This window comes from Bos taurus, chromosome 5, assembly GCF_002263795.3.
Source record: "Bos taurus isolate L1 Dominette 01449 registration number 42190680 breed Hereford chromosome 5, ARS-UCD2.0, whole genome shotgun sequence".
Lineage (NCBI taxonomy): Eukaryota > Metazoa > Chordata > Mammalia > Artiodactyla > Bovidae > Bos > Bos taurus.
In genome coordinates this window covers 81,870,968-81,895,360 of record NC_037332.1, presented here as the reverse complement: position 1 = coordinate 81,895,360, position 24,393 = coordinate 81,870,968, and positions in this window count along the sequence as shown.

The window sequence follows — 24,393 nt, the reverse complement described above, 5'->3', positions numbered from 1 at the left end:
AAGTCTCCTACTATTATTGTGTTACTGTCAATTTCTCTTTTTATGTCTGTTAGTGTTTGTCTTATGTATTGAGGTGCTCCTATGTTGGGTGCATAGATATTTATAATTGTTATGTTTTCCTCTTGGATTGATCCCTTGATCATTATGTAGTGTCCTTCCTTATTTCTTATAGTCTTCTTTATTTTAAGGTCTATTTTGTCTGATATGAGGATTGCTACTCCAGCTTTCTTTTGCTTCCCATTTGCTTGGGATATATTTTTCAGTCTATATGTGTCTTGAGGTCTAAAGTGGATTTCTTGTAGACAGCATATATATGGGTCTTGTTTTTGTATCCATTCAGCCAGTCTGTGTCTTTTGGTTGGAGCATTTAATCCATTTACGTTTAAAGTAATTATTGATATATATGTTCCTATTGCCATTTTCTTAATTGTTTGGGGTTGATTTTGTAGATCTTTTTCCTTCTCTTGTATTTCTTGACTATGTAAGTCCGTTTAACGTTTGTTATAAAGCTGGTTTGGTGGTACTGAATTCTCTTAACTTTTGCTTGCCTGAAAAGCTTTTGATTTCTCCATCAATTTTGAATGAGATCCTTCCTGGGTACAGTAATCTTGTTTGTAGATTTTTCCCTTTCAGTACTTTAACTATATCCTGCCATTCCCTTCTGGCCTCCAGAGTTTCTGCTGAAAGATCAGCTGTTAAGTGTATGGGGTTTCCCTTGTATGTTTCTTGTTGCCTCTCCCTTGCTGCTTTTAATATTCTTTCTTTGTGTTTAGTCTTTGTTAGTTTGATTCATATGTGTCTTGGCATGTTTCTCCTTGGGTTTATCCTGTATGGGACTCTTTGTGCCTCTTGAGCTTCATTGACTATTTCCTTTTCCATGTTGGGGAAATATTCAACTATAATCTCTTAAAAATTTTTCTCATACCCTTTCTTTTTCTCTTCTTCTCATGGGACCCCTATTATTTGAACATTGGTGCATTTGATATTGTCCCAGATGTCTCTGAGATTATCCCCAGTTCTTTTCGTTCTTTTTACTTTATTCTGCTCTTCAAAGCTATTTCCATCATTTTATCTTCCATCTTACTGATTCATTCTTCTGCTTCAGATATTCTGCTATTGATTCCTTCTGGAGTATATTTAATTTCAGTGATTGTGTTGTTTGTCTCTGCGTGTTTATTTTTTAATTCTTCTAGGTCTTAGTTAATTGATTTTTGTATTTTCTCCATTTTGCTTTCAAGGTTTTTGATCATCTTTACTATCATTATTCTGAATTCTTTTTCAGGTAGTTTGCCTATTTCCTCTTCATTTATTTGGACTTCTGTGTTTCTAGTTGTTCCTTTCATTTGTGTAGTATTTATATGCCTTTCCATTTTTTTTTTTTTTTTGACTTATTGTGTTTGAGGTCTCCTATTCCCAGGCTTCAAGGTTGAGTTCTTTCCTCCTTTTAGTTTATGCCCTCTAAGTTTGGTCCAGTGGTTTGTGTAAGCTTCTTATAGGGTAATATTTGTGCAGAGTGTTTGTTTGTTTGTTTGTTTTTCCTCTGATGGGCAAGGCTGAGTGAGGTGGTAATCCTGTCTGCTGATGATTTGGTTTGTATTTTTGTTTTGTTTGTTGTTTAGATGAGGCAAACTGCACAGGGTGCTATCAGTGGTTGGATGAGGCTGGGTCTTGTATTACAGTGGTTTCCTTTGTGTGAGTTCTCACTATTTGATACCCTAAATTGAAGAAAGTAGGGAAACCCACTAGACCATTCAGGTATGACCTAAATCAAATCCCTTATGATTATACAGTGGAAGTGAGAAATAGATTTAAGGGACTAGACTTGATACATAGAGTGCTGATGAACTATGGACTGAGGTTTGTGACATTGTATAGGATACAGGGATCAAGACCATCCCCAAGGAAACAAAATGCAAAAAAGCAAAATGGCTGTCTGGGGAGGCCTTACTAATAGCTGTGAAAGAAGAGAAGTGAAAAGCAAAGGAGAAAAGGAAAGATATAAGCATCTGAATGCAGAGTTCCAAAGAATAGCAAGGAGAGATAAAAAAAGCCTTCCTCAGAGATCAATGCAAAGAAATAGAGGAAAACAACAGAATGGGAAAGACTAGAGACCTCTTCAAGAAAATCAAAGATATCAAGGGAACATTTCATGCAAAGATGTGCTCAATAAAAGACAGAAATGGTAGGAACCTAACAGAAGCAGAAGATCTTAAGAAGAGGTGGCAAGAATACACAGAAGAACTGTACAAAAAAGATCTTCAAGACCCATTTAATCACGATGGTGTGATCACTCACCTAGAGCCAGACATCCCTGAATGTGAAGTCAAGTGGGCCTTAGAAAGCATCACTACGAACAAAGCTAGTGGAGGTGATGGAATTCCAGTTGAGCTATTTCAAATCCTGAAAGATGATGCTGTGAAAGTGCTGCACTCAATATGCCAGCAAATTTGGAAAACTCAGCAGTGGCCTCAGGACTGGAAAAGGTCAGTTTTCATTCCAATGCCAAAGAATGCTCAAACTACCACACAGTTGCACTCATCTCACACGCTAGTAAAGTAATGCTCAAAATTCTCCAAGCCAGGCTTCAGCAATATGTGAATGGTGAACTTCCAGATGTTCAAGCTGGTTTTAGAAAAGGAAGAGGAACCAGAGACCAAATTGCCAACATCCACTGGATCATCAAAAAAGCAAGAGAGTTCCAGAAAAACATATACTTCTGCTTTATTGACTATGCCAAAGCCTTTGACTGTGTGGATCACAATAAACTGTGGAAAATTCTGAAAGAGAGGGGAATACCAGACCACCTGACCTGCCTCTTGAGAAACCTATATGCGGGTCAGGAAGCAACAGTTAGAACTGGACATGGAACAACAGACTGGTTCCAAATAGGAAAAGGAGTACGTCAAGGCTGTATATTGTCACCCTGCTTATTTAACTTATATGCAGAGTACATCATGAGAAACACTGGGCTGGAAGAAGCACAAGCTGGAATCAAGATCGCCAGGAGAAATATCAGTAACCTCAGATATGCAGATGACACCTCCCTTATGGCAGAAAGTGAAGAGGAACTAAAGAGCCTCTTGATGAAAGTGAAAGAGGAGAGTGAAAAAGTTGGCTTAAAGCTCAATATTCAGAAAACGAAGATCATGGCATCGGGTCCCATCACTTCATGGGAAATAGATGGGGAAACAGTGGAAACAGTGTCAGACTTTATTTTTCTGGGCTCCAAAATCACTGCAGATGGTGACTGCAGCCATGAAATGAAAAGGAAGGAAAGTTATGACCAACTTAGATAGCATATTCAAAAGCAAAGACATTACTTTGCCAACAAAGGTCCGTCTAGTCAAAGCTATGGGTTTTTCCTGTGGTCATGTATGGATGTGAGAGTTGGACTGTGAAGAAGGCTGAGCGCCGAAGAATTGATGCTTTTAAAGTGTGGTGTTGGAGAAGACTCTTGAGAGTCCCTTGGACTGCAAGGAGATCCAACCAGTCCATTCTGAAGGAGATCAGCCCTGGGATTTCTTTGGAAGGACTGATGCTGAAGCTGAATCTCCAGTACTTTGGCCACCTCATGCGAAGAGTTGACTCATTGGAAAAGACTCTGATGCTGGGAGGGATTGGGGGCCGGAGGAGAAAGGGACGACAGAGGATGAGATGGCTGGATGGCATCACTGACTTGATGGACGTGAGTCTGAATGAACTCCGGGAGTTGGTGATGGACAGGGAGGCCTGGCGTGCTGCAGTCCATGGGGTAGCAAAGAGTCGGACACGACTGAGCAACTGAACTGAACTGAACTGGACTGAAGGTTAATTCTCTGGTAGTCTAGGGTCTTGGAGTCAGTGCTTCCACCCAAAAAGCTCAATGCTTGATCTCTGGTCAGGAACAAAGATTCCACAAGTGGTTTGTTCTGGCATTAAGTGAGATTAAATCAAATATCCAAAAATGAGAAACCAAAGATGAATCTCAGACAAGCAGCAGTTACAAATTCAGCAAATAATAATTAAAATAATGGAATATACACATGTACATATACACCCATGAGCAAAGTCAAAACAGTCCAATAAAAATAAAGTACAATAGATTGACTTGGTTTACAAAGGAAATAAAAAATTATGTTTACCAGTTAAGAACAAAACTAACTAAAGCACAAACTGGGAAACAAAACTAAAGCAAAGTGCCTAATGGGGAATAAAACAATGAAAACAAAGCTAACAAATATGTTGAGAAGAGAGGAAAGAAAGAAAATATAGATATACAAATTTATATAAAGGTAGATGAAGAAGATTTATATATATTAAAGATTAACTGCAAGTGGAAAAGAGCAGTAGGAAAGGCAAACAAAAGAATACATGTAGAAAAAATATAATAGGATTTAAAAAATTAAAAGTTAAAATTATAAAAAGAGAGAAAAGATTTTTAAAAAAGAAGAAGGAAAAAAAGGAGGAAACAAGAAAAACTCCAAACTGCAAAAACTGCAAAAGCCCAACATAGATGCAGAGGTTTATAACAACAATAAAAATTGTGACTGCATACACACTCACACACATATATGCACCTGTAAGCAAAATCAAAACAGTCCAACAAAATAAAGTACAATAACTTGACCCGGCAAACAAAGGAAACCTAAAATTATACCTCCGAGAACAAAACTAACTAATGCACAAACTGGAAAACAAAACTAAAGCAAGGTGCCAAGTGGGGAATAAAGCAATTAAAATTAAAAATTAAAATTATAAAATAGAGAAAAGAAAAATGGAAGAAGAAAGAAAAGGAAAAAAAGAAAAACTCCACAGAACTGCAAAGGCCCAACATAGAGGCAGATTTATAACAACAATAAAAAGTGTGACTGAATATACACATATGCATATACACCCATAAGCAAAATCAAAACCAAAAATTATGTCTACCAGAACAAAACTAACTAAAGCACAAACTGGAAAACAAAACTAAAGCAAGGTGTCAATTGGGGTATAAAGCAATGAAAATAAAACTAACAAATATGTTGAGAGGAAAGAAAAGAAAGAAAGAATAGATATGCAAAGTTAAAAAGAAGTAGATGAAGAATATATATATATATATATGAAGGAAAGGGCAACCCACTCCAATGTTCTTGCCTGGAGAATCCCATGGATGGAGAAGCCTGGTAGGCTGCAGTCCATGGGGTCGCACAGAGACGGCCACGACTGAAGCGACTTAGCAGCAGCAGCAGCAGCAGCATATATATATATGATTTGTTGACTCATTGGAAAAGACTCTGATGCTGGGAGGGATTGGGGGCAGGAGGAGAAGGGGACTACAGAGGATGAGATGGCTGGATGGCACCACTGACCCGATGGACGTGAGTCTGAGTGAACTCCGGGAGTTGGTGATGGACAGGGAGGCCTGGCGTGCTGCAATTCATGGGGTCGCAAAGAGCCGGACACGACTGAGCGACTGATCTGATCTGATCTGAACTGCAAGGGGAAAAGAACAGTAGGAAATGCAAAAAAAGAATAAATGTAGAAATAATAATAATATGTTTAAAAATTAAAATTAAAGAAAAAGAGGGGAAAAAAAAAAAAAAACTCTCCAGAACTGCAAAAGCCTGATATAGAGGCAGAGGTTTTTAACAACAATAAAAAATGTGACAGAAAAAAAAGAAAAAAGGGTCAATAAGTTTAGTTAGATTTCATAGTGCCAATAAAATCAACAACTACAACGGGGGGGGGGGGGGAAGGAAAAAAAAAAGGAAAAAATCCAAAAGAATCTACAGGACATGTCAAAACATAAGAATAATAAATGTTTTTCTTGAATCACTGCTGTCAGAGTCCTTTTCCTAGCTGGGAGTCACAGTCCACTTCACTTTCCTAGGATGCCCTCTAACACTGTGCTGATCTCTGGACCTACTGTGAAGGCGGTTCAGATGCTAATCTGCTCCTATTCCTCTGTGTTCTTGCCTCCAATGTCCACAGCTATCAGAACTAGTGCATTTTCTTTTGTGGGAGCTCTCAATGACCATTTATATATTCCACAGAGTCTGCCTAGTTGATTGTGTGGATTTAATCTGCAGCTTATACAGCCGGTGGGAGGGCTTTGGGTCTTCTTCCTTGGTTACACTGCCCCTGGGTTTCAACTGTGGTTTTATTTCCACCTCTGGATACGGGTCGTATACTGGGGTTTGCTCCTGAGGCTGCCCTGGAGGACTTGGGTTTGCCCCTGTGAGGGCCAGTTGTGGAGGGGGTGCAGTTGCTTGAGTCACAGGGGTACTGGTAGCACCAGGTACTCAGGGGAGTTGGCAGCTAGGGCATCAGGAACTATAGTACTCTAGAAGGGTATGGCAACCAGTATTGGCCAGTATGCTCCAGTATTTTTGCGTGGAGAACCGCCCTTCCTGACAGAGAAGCCTAGCAGGCCACAGGCCACAAAGTCTCAAGTCGGACACTATCAAAGGGACCCTGTGCGCATAGGCGCAAGACTGTTTTTTTGCCTGAGGCAGCTCTGCTCCAGTGAGAGTTGAGCGTGAAGGTAGCGCAGCTGCTTGGCTTCAGGGGGCCCTGGCAGCACCAGGTGTGCAGGGACATGGACTGCCTCCACCACAGGAGTTATAGCCCTATCAGAGTCTTTTGTTCAGCCTCTTGTAGCTGGCTATCAAAAGGCTCTTCCGCCAGCCTTTCACTGTAGTTCCACCCATTCACGTGCTTAGAGGGTTTCCTTGGCTGGGGTCCTTCTCTGTTGTTCAGTGCATCAGGCACATAGAGACGTCACCTTCCTGCTTGTCAGGCACTTGAAGGGGCACCCTCGGTGGGGTCCTACTCTGCAGTTCAGTGCATCAGGCTTTTGATGGGCCAGCCTCTCTATTGTTCAGCTGCCAATCATGGCATACAGGGTGAGAGAGGCTATGGTGATGGCTCCACACATGACTCAGCACTATCGCCTTGCTTCCATGGCTGACTGGCTTTCCTCCACAGGCATTTCCCACCACAATCTCCTCCCTCACATCTCCTTGATCTGTCTCTCCACAGTCAACAGCAGCCCTTGCCCTGGGATTGCTCCACAATCCCTAAACTCTAGCTCCCAGCCACTGCACCGTCTAGGGTATGCATGGCTGTGGCAAGGACTGTCTGATTCTCATCCTATCTAGGCTGCCACAGATCAGCTGTTTCCCTCTCAGCATTTCTCCTCTGACTCAGATAATTGCCCCAGTGTGGGGTTGGGACCCCCGCTTCAGTTCTCTCCCCCGGGGCAGGTCCAGTTCTACTAACACTCCTGTTTCCCCCCCCCTAGTTCCTTCATCCTAGCGAGTTTTGTGTGGGTCTTTATATTCTTTTCTGCTGGTCAGGTACTCCTATCCACTCTCAGCTGGTGTCCTGCACTCACTTCTGTGTCTGAAGGTGTATCCTTGGTGTATCCATGGAGAGAAATGTATTCCATGTCCACCTACTCCTCTGCCATCTTGTTCTTCCTTGGAAACACATGCTGGTTTCCTGATGGCTTGGAAGCAGAGGCAGTCTTTTCCTTCAGGTAGTCTGCACCAAGTCTTAGGGTGGTCTACATGATAGCATTTCTTGGGCATCTTCAAAGCAGATTTTGGTCATGGCAGAGAACTTGCATTTTGTTAGACGTTTGGCTTTTAAAGGCTTTGCCCTTGCCAAGAGCAGCACTCAGACAACTACAGGCCATCAGTGGTCTGCAGCAATCAATGTGACAGGGTTCCCTTTGCCCCCAAGAAAGAAGGCAGCCAGTATCTGAAGACTTCCATGAAAAAAAATTCAAACTTGATTAAATGAAGTAGAAAACAAAGAGGTGAGTGATACTTTTAGAAAGGTTTACAAAAATAAAAGGGACAAATACAAATAACTCTGAAAGAAAGGAATAAAGTACCCTAGAGAAAACCCTCTGCACTGATTATGAATAGTACTTTTTAAAGCAGTGGTTCCATTTGGTTGGAGTGCTTCAGCTTGTTTCATTGGGATTGGGGTGGTCCAAGAAAGGGAAGGGCCTCCACATTTCAAAGCTGGAGGGGTGTAAGGAGCATGGCTCCAGTTGAGGGAACAAGCAAAAACAACATGGATTTACAATGCGCTAATCCTACATATAGACCCTACCCAGATGCCATGCCTGAATTAAATTAGGATGGAAATATTTGGTCTGCTCCGTTCACTGCGACTCATCTGTGTGGGGCATTTAAAGTATATGTCTGGCAGATGTGTTGGGACTATTATTAAGTTATTTGGTGAATATATAAAATCTATTTATAAAATACTAAACTTAATATTTTTGCCAGTAATTCACATATCATCCACTAAACTGGAGTGGAGACATGATATTGTATCCTTTATAAGTTTTCTCTCCTTAGAGGCTCAGCCAGAGGTCTCTGCATATGTTACAAAGGCCTCCAGGCTCCACTGTATGAATCTGCTCCTTCTCACCTGCATAGTGCTTTTGCCAACTTGTTTCAGATCCTTGTCTTACTCTCCACTTTGGTGTTGATGCTATGGATTTTCTCTTGCCTTCTGTACCATCTTCACTTAGAGAAAACATTTCAGTTACCATTTTCTCTGCTCCTTGCAGCTAAAGGTCAGTTTTGTCCTAAGATCAGTCAAAATCCCACAGATCCAGATTTAAAGCAGAAACTTGGCCACTCAAACAGGGGAAGACAATGCATCACTACACATTGCTTAAAATAGGCAGTTTGTATGAAACTTCTGTGTGCTGTTATTTGCCCAGTTTTCATCTTTTTCGCCTACAAATTTGGGGTGGTGGTGGTGCAAGAATCCCCTTACTCCCTGAAATCAGAGTTCTTTCTTGTCCTTCATCTCCCCTTTTTATTCCCATTGCATTGCAATTTCATTAACCTGGATCCCCTCTGAGGAGATGTCTGGTATTGTGTCTTGGTTTTGAGAAGTAGAAAAAGAAGTATGAGAAACAGCTTCTCTCAAATGTAGCCCTCTTGTGGTTTACTTTCCACACCAAAGGCAGATTCCTCTCCAGGTATGAGCATGTGAACCAGAATAACATCTTCCCACGACTGAGTGTTGAAGTACTTTTGTAACATACTGAGTCATCATTGGTAATTTCATATGTGATGTTCTTACTTAAGGACACAGAGATGCTGAGGATCGTTGCCAACTAGCTTCTGAGCACTTAGCACTTTTTGTCATAGTCAATGGAGGGCACCCTGCAAGTGTTCAAAAAATGTTGACCTCCCCTTTCGTGTCTTCCATTTATGTTTTTCTTATTTTCTCATTTCTTTTGCTGCCTGGAAAAGATATACGGTCTTATAATAACAATTATATTATTGTTATTTTTATTTGCAGAAGTTTTCATCTTTTCTCCTTTCTTTCCCGTGCCCCTCCTTCCTCTGGTGTCTCTCTGGCTTGAAGAGATTACTTCTATACAGACCTGTGCTGTTCAGAATGGCAGCCACAGGCACCATGTAACTACAAGCAGTGGACACATGGTGAGTTCGCTTTGAGATAAGCTGTCAGTGTGAAATGTGCACTAGATTTCAAAGATTTAGTGGAAAAAGAGTGGTAACTATCTAACTAATAGTTTTTATATTGATTATGCATTGAAATGATAATATTTGAGATGTGTTGGATTAAATAATACATATTAAAATTAATTTTGTCTATTTCTGCTTACTGTTTGGGCTTCCCAGTTGGTGCTAGTGGTAAAGAATTTACCTGCCAGTTCAGGAGACATAAGAGAGGTGGGTTCGATCCCTGGGTCGGGAAGATCCCCTGCAGGAAGGCACAGCAACCCATTCCAGTATTTTTGCCTGGAGAATCCCATGGATGGAGGAGCCTGACAGGCTACATACAGTACATGGGGTTGCAAAGAGTCAGACGCGACTGAAGCAACTTAGCATGCTTCCCGTTTAAAAAATTTCTATATGTGTCTAACATTTCATTTCTACTATGAAGTGCTGATTTAGACAGTGTATAAGTAGTCTTTTTTGTACTAGGAGAAAGATTACATACGTAGAAGGCAAAAGGTTGTAATGTGTTGCCCAGCCACTGGCAAATGTCATAAATTTACACATTTTGTTTTTGGCTTATATAGACCTAGACCTGAAAAAGATGCAATATTATTCATTAAAATGTGGTCTTCACTATTATTTTCTGAGAGGGGGTAAATATATGTCTACATTCAAAAAATGAATATTCTTTTTATTCTATCTTTGGTGTGTTCTCCCTCGCCAAAGATTTTGTTGATCTTTGCTAACTGTATTATGTATTAGGAGAACAGTAAAAATACTACTTATCTGAAACAGCATATGTCTTCTCACCACCTTGAGTCATCATGTTGTCCATTCTTTGGGAATACTGCTCCTGAGGTAAAACTAAAACAGTGACTAGATGCAGTCAACAGTTTACAGCTTTTTGTAAGCTACAGCTACTTTGACAGGTCAAAGAGTATCAAAGTTTAAATCTGTGGGGTGATAAGCTAGTATGGAGAAAAAAGTACAATTAAATTGGTTGACACAAACTTCAATTTTTCTTAAAAATCCAGATTGCTTTATCAAAACTGTTGAGATTTAAATGGAAAGATTCTCATAAATAAACTTCATAGAGATTGAGGTTTTCAAATATCTTTGCTACCACCTAGTTGGGTGAACTATGTCATCACAGAATTTAACTCCTTTATGTTTTATTATCTGCTTTAAAGCTTCATTTACTTCTTTAACTGGGGGTAATATCTGTTTTATTCAGAAAGAACAATGTATTGAGCAAAATAAGCAAACCATTAATAACAGCAATTCAAGGAGGAAGGACATGGTTGCTAGGTATAAATGGAAGCTATGAACCATAACTTTTGAATTTGTTCTCTGAGAAGCAAGTTTGCAAACTACTGATCTCGAATAAGTGAGTGAGAATCAAAAGAAATATTCTCAGAGTATATATTGGAGGGGGAGAAAAGGTAATGAGGTGGTTAATAAGGGAAGACGGGTTTCCCTTGTAGCTCAGTCGGTAAAGAGTCTGCCTGCAATGTAGAAGACCTGGGTTCAATTTCTGGGTCAGAAAGATCCCCTGGAGAAGGAAACGGCAACCCACTCCAGTATTCTTGCCTGGTGAATCCTATGGACAGAGGAGCCTGGCAGGCTACAGTCTATGGGGTTACAAGAGTCAGACATGACTGAGCAACTAAGCATACAAGTGTTAAATAGATTTTAAAACATAGTAATTAAGACATTGTGGACCTTCAAGAACATAGACATCACTGGAACAAATAAATGGCCCAGAAATTAGGCAAACAGTTCAGTAGGGGAAAAATGATCTTTTTAGCCAATGGTTCTGACACAACTGGGTATCAACATGCAAAAGAATGAAGTAGGACCTGTACCAGACACCATATATTAAAATTAACTCAAAATAGAACTTAAATGAAAGAATGAAAACTATAGAACTCTTGGAAGAAAACCTGACATAATTTTTGTTACCTTGGATTAGGCAATAGTTTCTTTAAAATGTCACCAATAGCATAAACAAAGGAAAGATAGATAAATCAGTCTTCATTAAAACAAAACAAAACAAAGCAAAATAACTTTTGTGCCTCAAAGGACACCATTAAGAAGGTGAATTGGTAAAGCATTTCCCTAATAAGGACTTGTAGCCAGAATATGTAAGTAAATCTTCTGACTTAAATACAAAAAAATAACTGAACTGAAAAATAAGTAGAAGATTTGCACAGACATTTCCTCAAAGAAGATATACAAATAGCCAATAAGCATATGAAAAGATGCTTACCATCATTAGTCATTATAGAAGTACAAATCAAAAGCACAACAAAATACTACTTCATACCCACTTGCATGGACATGATAAAAAAGACAGACAATAACAAATGTTGAGGAAGCTGTGGAGAAACTGGAACTGTTATACATCGCTGGTGGAAATGCAGAATGGTGCAGTTGCTCTGGTTTGCAGTTCAGCAGTTCCTTGAAGAGTTAAACATAGAGTTACCACATGACCCAGACATTCCACTCCTAGATATATATCCAAGAGAAAAAAAAAAATACGTCCACACAAAAACTTGCACATTCATGTTCATAGCTGAATTATTCACAGTAGCCCAAAAGTAGCCCCAAACCCAAATATTCATAACATAATAAATGGTTAATGAAAATGTGGTATGTCCATATATTAGAATATTAGTTGATCATAAAATAGAATGTAATACTAGTGCATGTGACAACATAAATGACCACTGAATATAAATGAAAGAAATCAATCATAAAAGACCACATATTGTGGTCTATTTATATGAAATGTCCAGAATAAAAAAACTCATAGAGACAAAAAGTAAATTAGTGGTTACCCAAGGCTAGGGGAGGGAGGATGAGCAGTCTTGCTAACAAGTAGGTGCTTCTTTTTGGGTGATGAAAATATTCTGGAATTAGGTGGCGATTGGGAATACAAGAAAACTACTGAATTGTGAATTTTAGTGTGAATTATGTTTCAACAAACTCATTATTAAAAATTAACTAGTTTATATAAATGACTACCATATAATTGAGACATTATAGAACAGTAAAGAAAGGAAAGATGATTTAATAAATAGTGTGATAGACAGGGAGGCCTGGCATGCTGCGATTCATGGGGTTGCAAAGAGCCGGACATGACTGAGCGACTGAACTGAACTGATTGAGACTATTTACAATTTTGAAAAAGTACTAAATTTACATCTATACTGTGCTTCAAAGTGAATTTTAGAGGAATTAAGGATTTAAATATTAAGACAATCATAGAGAAGACAAAACAAGAAGGTAGAACTAAATATTTATCAGATATTATATATGGAGGTAAAATAATTTCTACACTTAGAAACTACAGAAGAAACCAAATCAGTTGTTTTCAGAAGAAACAACAAATCAAATGCTCAACACAAGTGGCCATATTAAAAATAAATAAGTAAAAATTAATAACTATATAATATAAATTTTAAAAACACTAATAAAAAGGAAAGTGAATTGGCAAAGAACATACTGCAAAGATATGACTGACAAAGGTTAATACTTTTATTCTAGAAAAAATTAAGTAGTTTTATAAGATATAAAATAAAAATAGGGCTGAGGAAACAAACAGATAACTCACAAAGGAAAAAGTCATTCAATTTAAGGCAGGATAAAAGTTATGGAATAATGTTTGTTGTAAAATGATTATGTATCTGTAGAGAAAGGAAATATCCATTCAGTTTGGAGGAGAAAAATAGTAAGGGGTTCATTGGAAGGACTGATGTTGCAGCTGAAACTCCAATATTTGGCCACCTGATGTGAAGAACTGACTCATTTGAAAAGACCCTGATGCTGGGAAAGATTGAGAGCAGGAGGAGAAGGGGATGACAGAGGATGAGCTGGTTGGATGGTATCACTGACTCAATGGACATGGGTTTAAGTAAACTCTGGGAGTTGGTGATGGACAGGGAGGCCTGGCGTGCTGCAGTCCATGGGGTCACAAAGAGTCAGACACGACTGAGCCACTGAACTGAAGTGAAACCGAATGTAATTAAAGGGCTTCCCAGGTGGCGCTAGTGGTAAAGAACCCACCTGCCAATGCAGGAGATGTAAGAAATGCAGGTTTGATCCCTGGAGGAGGGCATGGCAACTCATTCCAGTATTCTTGCCTGGAGAATCCCATGGACAAAGGATTAAAATTTGGAAGAATACTCATTCATGCATGTAATCAAAGATGTGTACTTTAAATTAATAATTACCCTTTCTCCTTCTATCAAATTAGCAAATATTAAAAATTTTAAAGATAGTATGAAGGAAAAGCAAAAGTAGTATATTCTCAAGCATGGACAATACAGTGTCATGAAAAATATTGCTTCTGGTTTTGGAGTAAGGCAGAATTAACCTACAAGCTGTGTGATCTTGACTAACTAATACGATCTCTGAATCTATATTTTAACTATAAAATGGTGATAATCTTCACCTTGTAGCAGACTAATGATACATGGAAAAAATCTAGCTTAGTGCTTGGCATATAATAACAATAACCACCGTTAATCATGTAAATTAATAAGAAAGAAATTTAGTAACAAGTATCAAGATTCATAACATGTTTATATTAATTTATCCATTAATTTTACTTCTGACAACATAAATTCTAGGGAAATAAATATGAAGAAGGGGGAAACAATATGCACAAAACTATTTTTATGGCATTATCTAGAACAGGAAATGATGTTCCATAATAGAAGAATAAGTCAATTATGGTGCTACCAGTCACAGGTTAAAGGGTGATGTGGCTGTCATGAGGAATGATAGATTACATAGCTTTCTTCTTTTTGAAAAAATGATACTTCTGTGCATAAAAGGACACAATCAACAATGAAAAAGCAACCTATGAACTGGGAAAAATATTTAAAATCATATATCTGATAAAAGATTAATATCCATAATATATCAAGAGCTCCTACAACTCAATAACAGAAAGACAAATAATCTGATTTAAAAAATAGGCAAAGACTGGAATAGCCATTTATCCAAAGGTGATATACAGATGGTCAACAAACATGTGAAAAGATGCTCTACATTGCTAATCATGAGGAAAATGCAAATAAAAACTACAATGATGTATCTGTTTATACCTGTCAGAATAACTATCATCAAAAAGACAAGAGATACAAAGTGTTGGCAAGAATGTGGAGAAATTGGAAACTTCACGCACTGTTGCATACAGGAAATGTAAAATGGTACAGCTGCTATGGAAAACAGTATGAAGCTTCCTCAGAAAATTAAAAAAAGAACTAACATGCAATTCAGCAATTCTACTTCTGGGTGTATATCCAAAAGAACAGGAAGCAGGAGCTTAAAGAGATATTTGTCCCTCCATATTTGTTGCAGCATTATTCACAATAACCAAGACATGGAAACAACTAAATGTTCATCAGTTGATGAATGGATAAAGAAAATATTGTACACACACACAGAGTGAAATATTACTCAGCTTTAAAAAGGAAGAAAATCCTGTCACATTCTATAATGTGGATGAAATGTAAGGACATTATGGTAAGTGAAAAAAAGCCAGTCACAAAAAGGCAAATACTGTATGGTTCTACTTATATAAAGTATCTAAAGTAGTCAAATTCACAGACATAGAGAGGAAAATGGTCACAGGAGCTGAGGGAAGGGATAAATGGAGGCTTGTTTAATGGTCACCCATTGGTGATGTGTGCGTGTTCAGTTGTGTTCCGTTCTTTGTGACTCCATGGACTGTAGCCCTCCAACCTCCTCCATCCATGGAATGTTCCAGGCAAGAATACTGGAGTGGGTTACCTTTTCCTCCTCCAGAGGATCTTCCAGACCCATGGATCCAATCCACGTCTCGTGCATCTCCTGCATGAGCAGACAGATTCTTTACCACTGAGCCACCTGGGAAACCTGTTTAGTGGGTGCAGTTTTCAGTTTTGCAAGATTACAAAGTTCTGGAGCTCTGTGGCACAACAAAGTGAACATACTGAACTGTAAACTAAAAATTAGTTGAGATGGTAAGTTTTACGCTATATTATTTTTACCACAATTTTAAAAGATCACTTTTGTGAATAATAAATATGAATCGAGAGCTTTTCATTGTGCTGGTGCTGCAGTCTGAGGGGAGAAGACTCAAAGAAGTAAAGGCCAGATGGACCTTCCAGGGCCATCTGAAAGGATCATTGTTGAAAATTTTAAAGCAAAGATATATATCTACGGCTGTCTTCATTAGCATATTGGTAAGTATCTCTGCCTGTCACACAGGAGACCAGAGTTTGATTCCCCGACAGGGAGGCAAAACACCCTTTGGGCTTCCCTGGTGGCTCAGCAGTAAAGAAACAACCTGCAATGCAGGAGACACAGGAGACCTGGGTTCAATTCCTGGGTCAGGAAGATCCCCTGGAGAAGGAAATGGCAACCCACTCCAGTATTCTTGCCTGGAGAATTCCATGGACAGAGAAGCCTGGTGGGGTTATAGTCGATGGGGTAGCACAGAGTCAGACATGACTGAAGCTACTGAGCATGAGCACATACATCTATTCCGTTTACATTTTGAAAATATTGATCTGACTGCAGTGTGGAAAATGGATTCAGTTCAGTTCAGTTGCTCAGTCGTGTCTGACTCTCTGTGACCCCAATAATCGCAGCACGCCAGGCCTCCCTGTCCATCACCAACTCCCAGAGTTCACTCAGACTCACGTCCATCGAGTCAGTGATGCCATCCAGCCATCTCATCCTCTGTCGTCCCCTTCTCCTCCTGCCCCCAATCCCTCCCAGCATCAGAGTCTTTTCCAATGAGTCAACTCTTCGCATGAGGTGGCCAAAGTATTGGAGTTTCAGCCTTAGCATCAGTCCTTCCAAAGAAATCCCAGGGCTGATCTCCTTTAGGATGGACTGGTTGGATCCAGTCCAAGTGACTCTCAGTCCAAGGGACTCTCAAGAGTCTTCTCCAACATCACAGTTCAAAAGCACTAATTCTTCCGTGCTCAGCTTTCTTCACAGTCCAACTCTCATATCCATACATGACTACTGGAAAAACCATAGCCTTGACTAGACGAACCTTTGTTGGCAAAGTAATGTCTCTGCTTTTGAATATGCTATCTAGGTTGGTCATAACTTTCCTTCCAAGGAGTAAGCATCTTTTAATTTCATGGCTGCAGTCACCATCTGCAGTGATTTTGGAGCCCCCAAAAATAAAGTCTGACACTGTTTCCACTGTTTCCCCATCTATTTCCCATGAAGTGATGGGACCAGATGCCATGATCTTCGTTTTCTGAATGTTGAGCTTTAAGCCAACTTTTTCACTCTCCACTTTCACTTTCATCAAGAGGCTTTTTAGTTCCTCTTCACTTTCTGCTATAACGGTGGTGTCATCTGCATATCTGAGGTTATTGATATTTCTCCCGGCAATCTTGATTCCAGCTTGTACTTCTTCCAGCCCAGTGTTTCTCATGATGTACTCTGCATATAAGTTCGATAAGCAGGGTGACAATATACAGCCTTGATGTACTCCTTTTCCTATTTGGAACCAGTCTGTTGTTCCATGTCCAGTTCTAACTGTTGCTTCCTGACCTGCATATAGGTTTCTCAAGAGGCAGGTCAGGTGGTCTGGTATTCCCATCTCTTTCAGAATTTTCCACAGTTTATTGTGATCCACAGAAAGGCTTTGGCATAGTCAATAAAGCAGAAATAGATGTTTTTCTGGAACTCTCTTGCTTTTTCCATGATCTAGCGGATGCTGGCAATTTGATCTCTGGTTCCTCTGCCTTTTCTAAAACCAGCTTGAACATCTGGAAGTTCACGGTTCATGTATTGCTGAAGCCTGGCTTGGAGAATTTTGAGCATTACTTTATTAGCATGTGTAGATGAATATAAAACTGTATGCAAAAACATGCATATGAAGGAGAAAACTAAAGGGAATAAGCTAATGGCTGTTTTTCTTCCAATAATAGAAAATTCTTGTCTTCCATAATTCTTAAAGTTGGTGAACAGAAAAGCCACACAATTTTGAAATGTATAACAGAGGGAGAGGCTTATTTAATCTCCTTTTCTTGCCTGGCCCACCTCTCAGGTTATGTCAACTGAAGTTCAGTTCAAAGGCTGAGTGTCTCCTGTGCTGCCACCTAGTGGCAACTCCCAGGCTAACAACAGAATTCAAGATTACACCAATAACATTTTGTTTCATGTCAAATAATCACAGCACAATCTAGGAACAGAATTGAAAGTATTCTAGTAACCTTAAAATATGTCTCTTTGATACTAGTCTTTATTGCAAGTAGTTAGAGAGTGAACATTTTTGTGACTTCTTTAAATCTCTTCTAGATCTCTTTTAGGTGGTTTAAATGGGGCGGGGCATGTTTGAAATTTTATATTAACACGGAAAAATTCGTGATGAAAAATTCTGTAGATCTGGGTTTTTTAAAATGTCAATATTTAATAAAGATGACACTAGAAGTTTTATAAATGGCAGATGATCTTTAGATATAGGTACTTTTAAGTTGGCAAATTTAATATTTTCTTTGCCAGTTTGTTATTTTGCAATAAGAAACTTCCTAAAGAAGATGATCAGATAATTCTCAGGGACCAAAAATGGTATACACTGAGATTCAGAAAACATAATAGTTTAATGTAAGAAAATACATGGTGTTTCTTAATTTATACACTTTAAATAAAAATGGTTAAAGTATTATAACCCATAATTTAAAGCTATTTTTTAAATTAATGGGAAATATTAATTTTTTCAGAAGAAAACAATATTAATAGACAGCAAATCAATGTAAGCTATTTTAAAATCTTACCTTATGTGTCTGGGTTTTTCTTCTTTCTTGTTCCTGTTTATCAGGTGTAAAGACTAGGTAGCAAACTTCTCTGCTATTTAAGTTGGTGTCTCTTTTTTTGTGTGAAAAACAGAAAGGGGCTTTGGATTTAGATTGCCTGCTCCCAATTCAATGATTTTTCTAGGCACCTGTTTCTTGGACCAATGACTCTAACAATCCTCATCTGAAGAATGAGATTAAAAACCCCTACCCACTCATAGAGGTTTTGAAGGATTAAATGAAATAATGCATACAAGGTCCTTACAGTGTAGACACTTATCGTTCACAGGAAATGCTCCAAGATCTTAACTACCATTATTACAAATGAAAATAATCTATGCTAATGAAACAAGTCTATGACTATCAAAACATCATTACTCAAGTATCTCCCACCAGATCAGTGGTGTGATTTTTTAAAAAAATTTGTGTGTGTACGTGTGTGTGTGTGTATTGACTGATTGACACCTGCCTCCAGTAACTTGCATTTAGGAATCGTTATTTTGAAGAAACAGTGATCATGTATAGACATCAGGGTCTGTTCTTCCTTAGATAGTGATCTGAATACAAAGTACTCTGAATACAAAGCATTCAGAATAGAAATGAGAAAATGAACTTGACCCAGAGTAAGACATGTTCTAAAATTTTAATGTAAAAGATATAAGAATATCTATGGAATATTCTGGAAGGCAGTATGTTGGTGAAGTTCTGCATTGTTGACAGTTACAGACTGTCGGGAACTGTGTGAGACTGTGACTGAGCCCCAGGCTGGCCAGTGTAGGCTTGATGGAAAGAAAAGCTGTTTATGCTGGACCCTGAAAAAGAGAGAAGGGACGTCAAGGTACCCATGCAGGGGAGATGGAGTGGGCAGAAATGTAGACCCTGAAATATACACAGTGTGGTTTGGCTGAAGAAAGAGTACCTGGATGGTGACTCTGCTAAACATCAAAACTGTCTCATCCAAATGCTCTGACCTAGCCTCAGTGCTCCTGAAGTCAGGCATGTCTTACACATGGAGAAGGCTCCCGTGTTCCACTCATTGAGTCGACCCATGTTATGTAGCTTTTATGTAGCAGAAATCATTCCACACACTAAGGAACATGACATAGTCCTTGCTTGGTGCATGACAGCTATGGGAACTTGCAATTACATCACAGTATGGTAAGTGCTAGATTGGCAGTGTAGCAGAAGATTTAGAGCAAGGCATTACCTGGACCCAGGTTCCTGCTGTGTAACCTCAGGTGAGTTCCTTGATCTTTCTAAGCCTTGGGTTCCTCATCCATAGAATGGAGGCATGACCACAACCACTGCATTTTGGTTGTTAACAGGATTTACATGATATGATGCAGGCCAAGATCTTAGCATAATCACGACCCATGGAGAGTAAATGTTAGCTCTTGAGAGAAAAGATACAGAGGTATGGGATGTATAGAAAACAGTCCCATATTTATGGAACCAATAATTATGAGAAACCAAAGAAGTAATAGAAGAGGCAACATAAGGCAAGACCCAAAGAAGTTAGTCAGATAAAGACTAGGACTTGGGATGTGTAGAGAAAGAGGAATTCTAGAGAAGAGCTCTAGAGTTGAGAGAATGAAAGGCATGCGGAAGGAACTAAAAATAATGGATAAATGAAGGTAAAGTGGAGTCTGGGGAGACGGCAGGGCTTTGATTGTGTGGGGTCAGTTCTTCAAACTCACCAAGCACACCTGCCTTAGGGGCAATGACCTGACAATGACATTCCTTCTGGCTGGGGTGCTATTCACCAGTAATGCTGAAAAAGCTGAAGTTGAACGGTTCTATGAAGACCTACAAGACCTTCTAGAACTAATACCCCAAAAAATGTCCTTTTCATTATAGGGAACTGGAGTGCAAATGTAGGAAGTCAAGCGATACCTGGAGTAACAGGCAAATTTGGCTTTGGAGTACAAAATGAAGCAGAGCAAAGGCTAACAGAGTTTTGCCGAGACAACGCACTGGTGATAGCAAACACCCTCTTCCAACAACACAAGAGTGGCCTCTACACATGGACATCACCAGATAGTAAATAGCAAGATCAGATTGATTATATTCTTTGGCTCTATATAGTCAGCAAAAAGAAGACCAGGAGCTGACTGTGGCTCAGATCATGAACTCCTTATTGCCAAATTCAGACTTATAATGAAGAAAATAGGGAAAACCACTAGATTATTCAGGTATAACCTAAATCAAATCCCTTACAATTATACAGTAGGAGTGGCAAATAGATTCAATGGATTAGATCTGATAGAGTACCTGATGAACTATGGATGGAGGTTCATGACATTGTACAGGAGACAGGGATCAAGACCATCCTCAAGAAAAAGAAATGCAAAAGATAAATGAAAAAAAGCAAAATGGCTGTCTGAGGAGGCCTTACAAATAGCTGTGAAAAGAAGGGATGTAAAAAGCAAAGGAGAAAAGGAAAGATATACCCATTTGAATGCAGAGTTCCAAAGAATACCAAGGAGAGATAAGAAAGCCTTCCTCAGTGATTAGTGCAAAGAAATAGAGGAAAACAATAGAATGGGAAAGACTAGAGATCTCCTCAAGAAAATTAGAGATACCAAGGGAACATTTCATGTAAAGATGGGCTCAATAAAGGACAGAAATGGTATGGACCTAACAGAAGCAGAAGATGTTAAGAAGAGGTGGCAAGAAAACACAGAAGATCTATACAAAAAGGGTCTTCACAACCCAGATAATCACGATGGTGTGATCACTCACCTAGAGCCAGACATCCTGGAATGTGAAGTCAAGTGGGCCTTGGAAGCATTACTACGAACAAAGTTAGTGGAGGTGATGGAATACCATTTGAGCTATTTCAAATCCTTAAATATGATGCTGTGAAAGTGCTGCACTCAGTATGCCAGCTAATCTGGAAAATTCAGCAGTGGCCACATGACTGGAAAAGGTCAATTTTTATTCCAGTCCCAAAGAAAGGCAATGCCAAAGAATGCTCAAACTACTGCACAATTGCACTCATCTCACACGCTAGTAAAGTAATGCTCAAAATTCTCCAAGCCAGGCTTCAACAGTACATGAACCGTGAACTTCCAGATGTTCAAACTGGTTTTAGCAAAGACAGAGGAACCAGAGATCAAATTGCCAACATCCATTGGATCATCAAAACAGCAAGACAGTTCCAGAAAAATATCTATTTCGGCTTTATTGACTATGCCAAAGCCTTTGACTGTGTGGATCACGGCAAATTGTGGAAAATTCTGAAAGAAATGGGAATACCAGACCACCTGACCTGCCTCTTGAGAAATCTGTATGCAGGGCAGGAAACAATAATTAGAACTGGACATGAAACAACAGACTGGTTCCAAATATGTCAAGGCTGTATATTGTCACCCTGCTTATTTAACTTATATACAGAGTACATCAGGAGAAGGCAATGGCATCCCACTCCAGTACTTTTGCCTGGAAAAATCCCATGGACGGAGGAGCCTGGTGGGCTACAGTCCATGGGGTTGCTAGAGTCGGACACGACTGAGCGACTTCACTTTCACTTTTCACTTTCATGCATTGGAGAAGGAAATGGCAACCCACTCCAGTGTTCTTGCCTGAAGAATCCCAGGGACGGGGAAGCCTGGTGGGCTGCCGTCTCTGGGGTCGCACAGAGCTGGACACGACTGAAGCGACTAAGCAGCAGCAGTAGCAGCAGCAGCAGAGTACATCATGAGAAACACTGGGCTGGATGAAGCACAAGTTGGAATCCAGATTGCCAGGAGAAATATCAATAACCTCAGATATGCAGATGATACCACCATAGACATAAAGTAAAGAACTAAAGAGCCTCTTGATGAAAGTGAAAGTTGGCTTAAAACTCAACATTCAGAAAACTACGATCATGGTACCTGGTCCCATCACTTCATAGCAAATAGATGGGGAAACAGTGGAAACAGTAACAGACTTTATTTTTTGAGGCTCCAAAATCACTGCAGATGGTGACTGCAGCCATGAAATTGAAAGATGCTTACTCCTTGGAAGGAAAGTTATGACCAACCTAGACAGCATATTAAAAAGCAGAGACATTACTTTGCCAACAAAAGTCCATCTAGCCAAAGCTATGGTTTTTCCAGTAGTCCTGTATGGATGTGAGAGTTGGACTATAAAGAAAGCTGAGTGCTGAAGAATGGATGCTTTTGAAGTGTGGTGTTGGAGAAGACTCTTGAGAGTCCCTTGGAATGCAAGGAGATCCAACCAGTCTATCCTAAAGGAGATGGGTCCTGAGGGTTCAACATGTTGAAGCTGAAACTTCAATACTTTGGGAACCTGATGCGAAGAACTGACTCATTTGAAAACACCCTGATGCTGGGAAAGATTGAAGATGGGAGGAGAAGGGGTCGACAGAGGATGAGATGGTTGGAAGGCATCACCGACTCAATGGACATGAGTTTGAGTAGGTTCTGGGAGTTGGTGATGGACAGGGAGGCCTGTTGTGCTTCAGTCCATGGGGTTGCAAAGAGTCGGACATGCCTGAGCTTATGAACTGAACTGACTGGGGTGCTCTTCTTCCAGACATCATCAGGTCTCTCTCTCTTACCTTCAGGCCTTTGCTCAAACATCTCCATAGTGAGGAGGTCTTCCTTGACTATCATGGGTAAACTGGGGCTTATGCAACAGGGCAATGGTGAAAATGGTGAAAACAGGGCATGGATTCAGGAGTAGGTTCTGTGATCAGCATCCCAGCTCTGTCTCTTCCCTCGGGCATTCTTCTGTTTCCTTACTTATAAGATGTGAATAATAATAGTTCTGATGCAGAGGGGTGATAGAAGTAGAGCCCTGCAAAGAATGATCGACACACAATCAATCAGTTCATTTCAGTCGCTCAGTCGTGTCTGACTCTTTGCGACCCCATGGACTGCAGCACGCCAGGCTTCCCTGTCCATCACCAACTCCCGGAACCTACTCAAACTCATGTCTATTGAGTTGGTGATGCCATCCAACCATCACATCCTCTGTCGTCCCCTTCTCCTCCTGCCCTCAATCTTTCCCAGCATCAGGGTCTTTTCAAATGAGTCAGTTCTTTGCATCAGGTGGCCAAAGTATTGGAGTTTCAGCTTCAGCATCAGTCCTTCCAGTGAATAATCAGGACTGATTTCCTTTAGGATGGACTGATTTGATCTCTTTGCAGTCCAAGGGACTCTCAAGAGTCTTCTCCAACACCACACTTCAAAAGCATCAATTCTTTGGCATTCAGCTTTCTTTATAGATGACACACAATAAGTACTCTATAAGGATATGCTGCTGTTATTGTTACTGTCATAATTATTGTTCCAAATAATAATTGAGCTGTGCAGTAGAGGGCATTCCATAGTTAAAGTCAGTACCCTGGTGCCAGTGGTAAATACTTGCCTGCCAATGCAGGAGACAAAATTTTGATCCCTGGATGGGGAAGATCCCCTGAAGGAGGAAATGGTAACCTATTCCAGTATTGCTGCCTGGAGAAGCCCCAAGGACAGAGGAGCCTGTGAGGCTACTGTCAGTGGGATTGCAAAGAATAGGACACGACTGAGCATCTGAGAATCTCTTGCACTCTGCTCACTGCTTTGGTAAAGCTGCTGGAAGCTAGATTTCCATGAGGGGGTAGTTTTTTATTTTTCCTTTTGTAATAGGAAATGTATCAAGCACATCAAAAAGTATATAGAATTGTACCACAGATACCTGTATACCCACCACCCGGCTTAAGGACTATAACGTTAGAATTAGAATTGAAGTATCTTAAGGTGATTTAGTCCTGATTTCTTTCTTATTGTTACACTAGCTTTTCCCAAGGGAGCCACTTACAAGCTGTTTCGGTGGAGCATGATGTGGAGAGAAAGTTGAAAAATCAGGTTCTAATTCGTTTGGGAAGCAGTGGATTTTTACAAAATTAAATAGGGTTATTTTCTGTAAGATTTCTCAAAGCTTCCCAAATTGAACACAGACCCCCCCCCCCCCCCCGCAACCTTTTATGCCATGCCTTTGGGGACTATGTTCCACAAGAAACATTTCTGAAAACACTATAGCATCAATTCCAAAAAGTACTAGCAAATGGATCATTTTCACATCATTCAGAAGATAGATTAATTTTAAATATTAAAAAAAAACTCGGA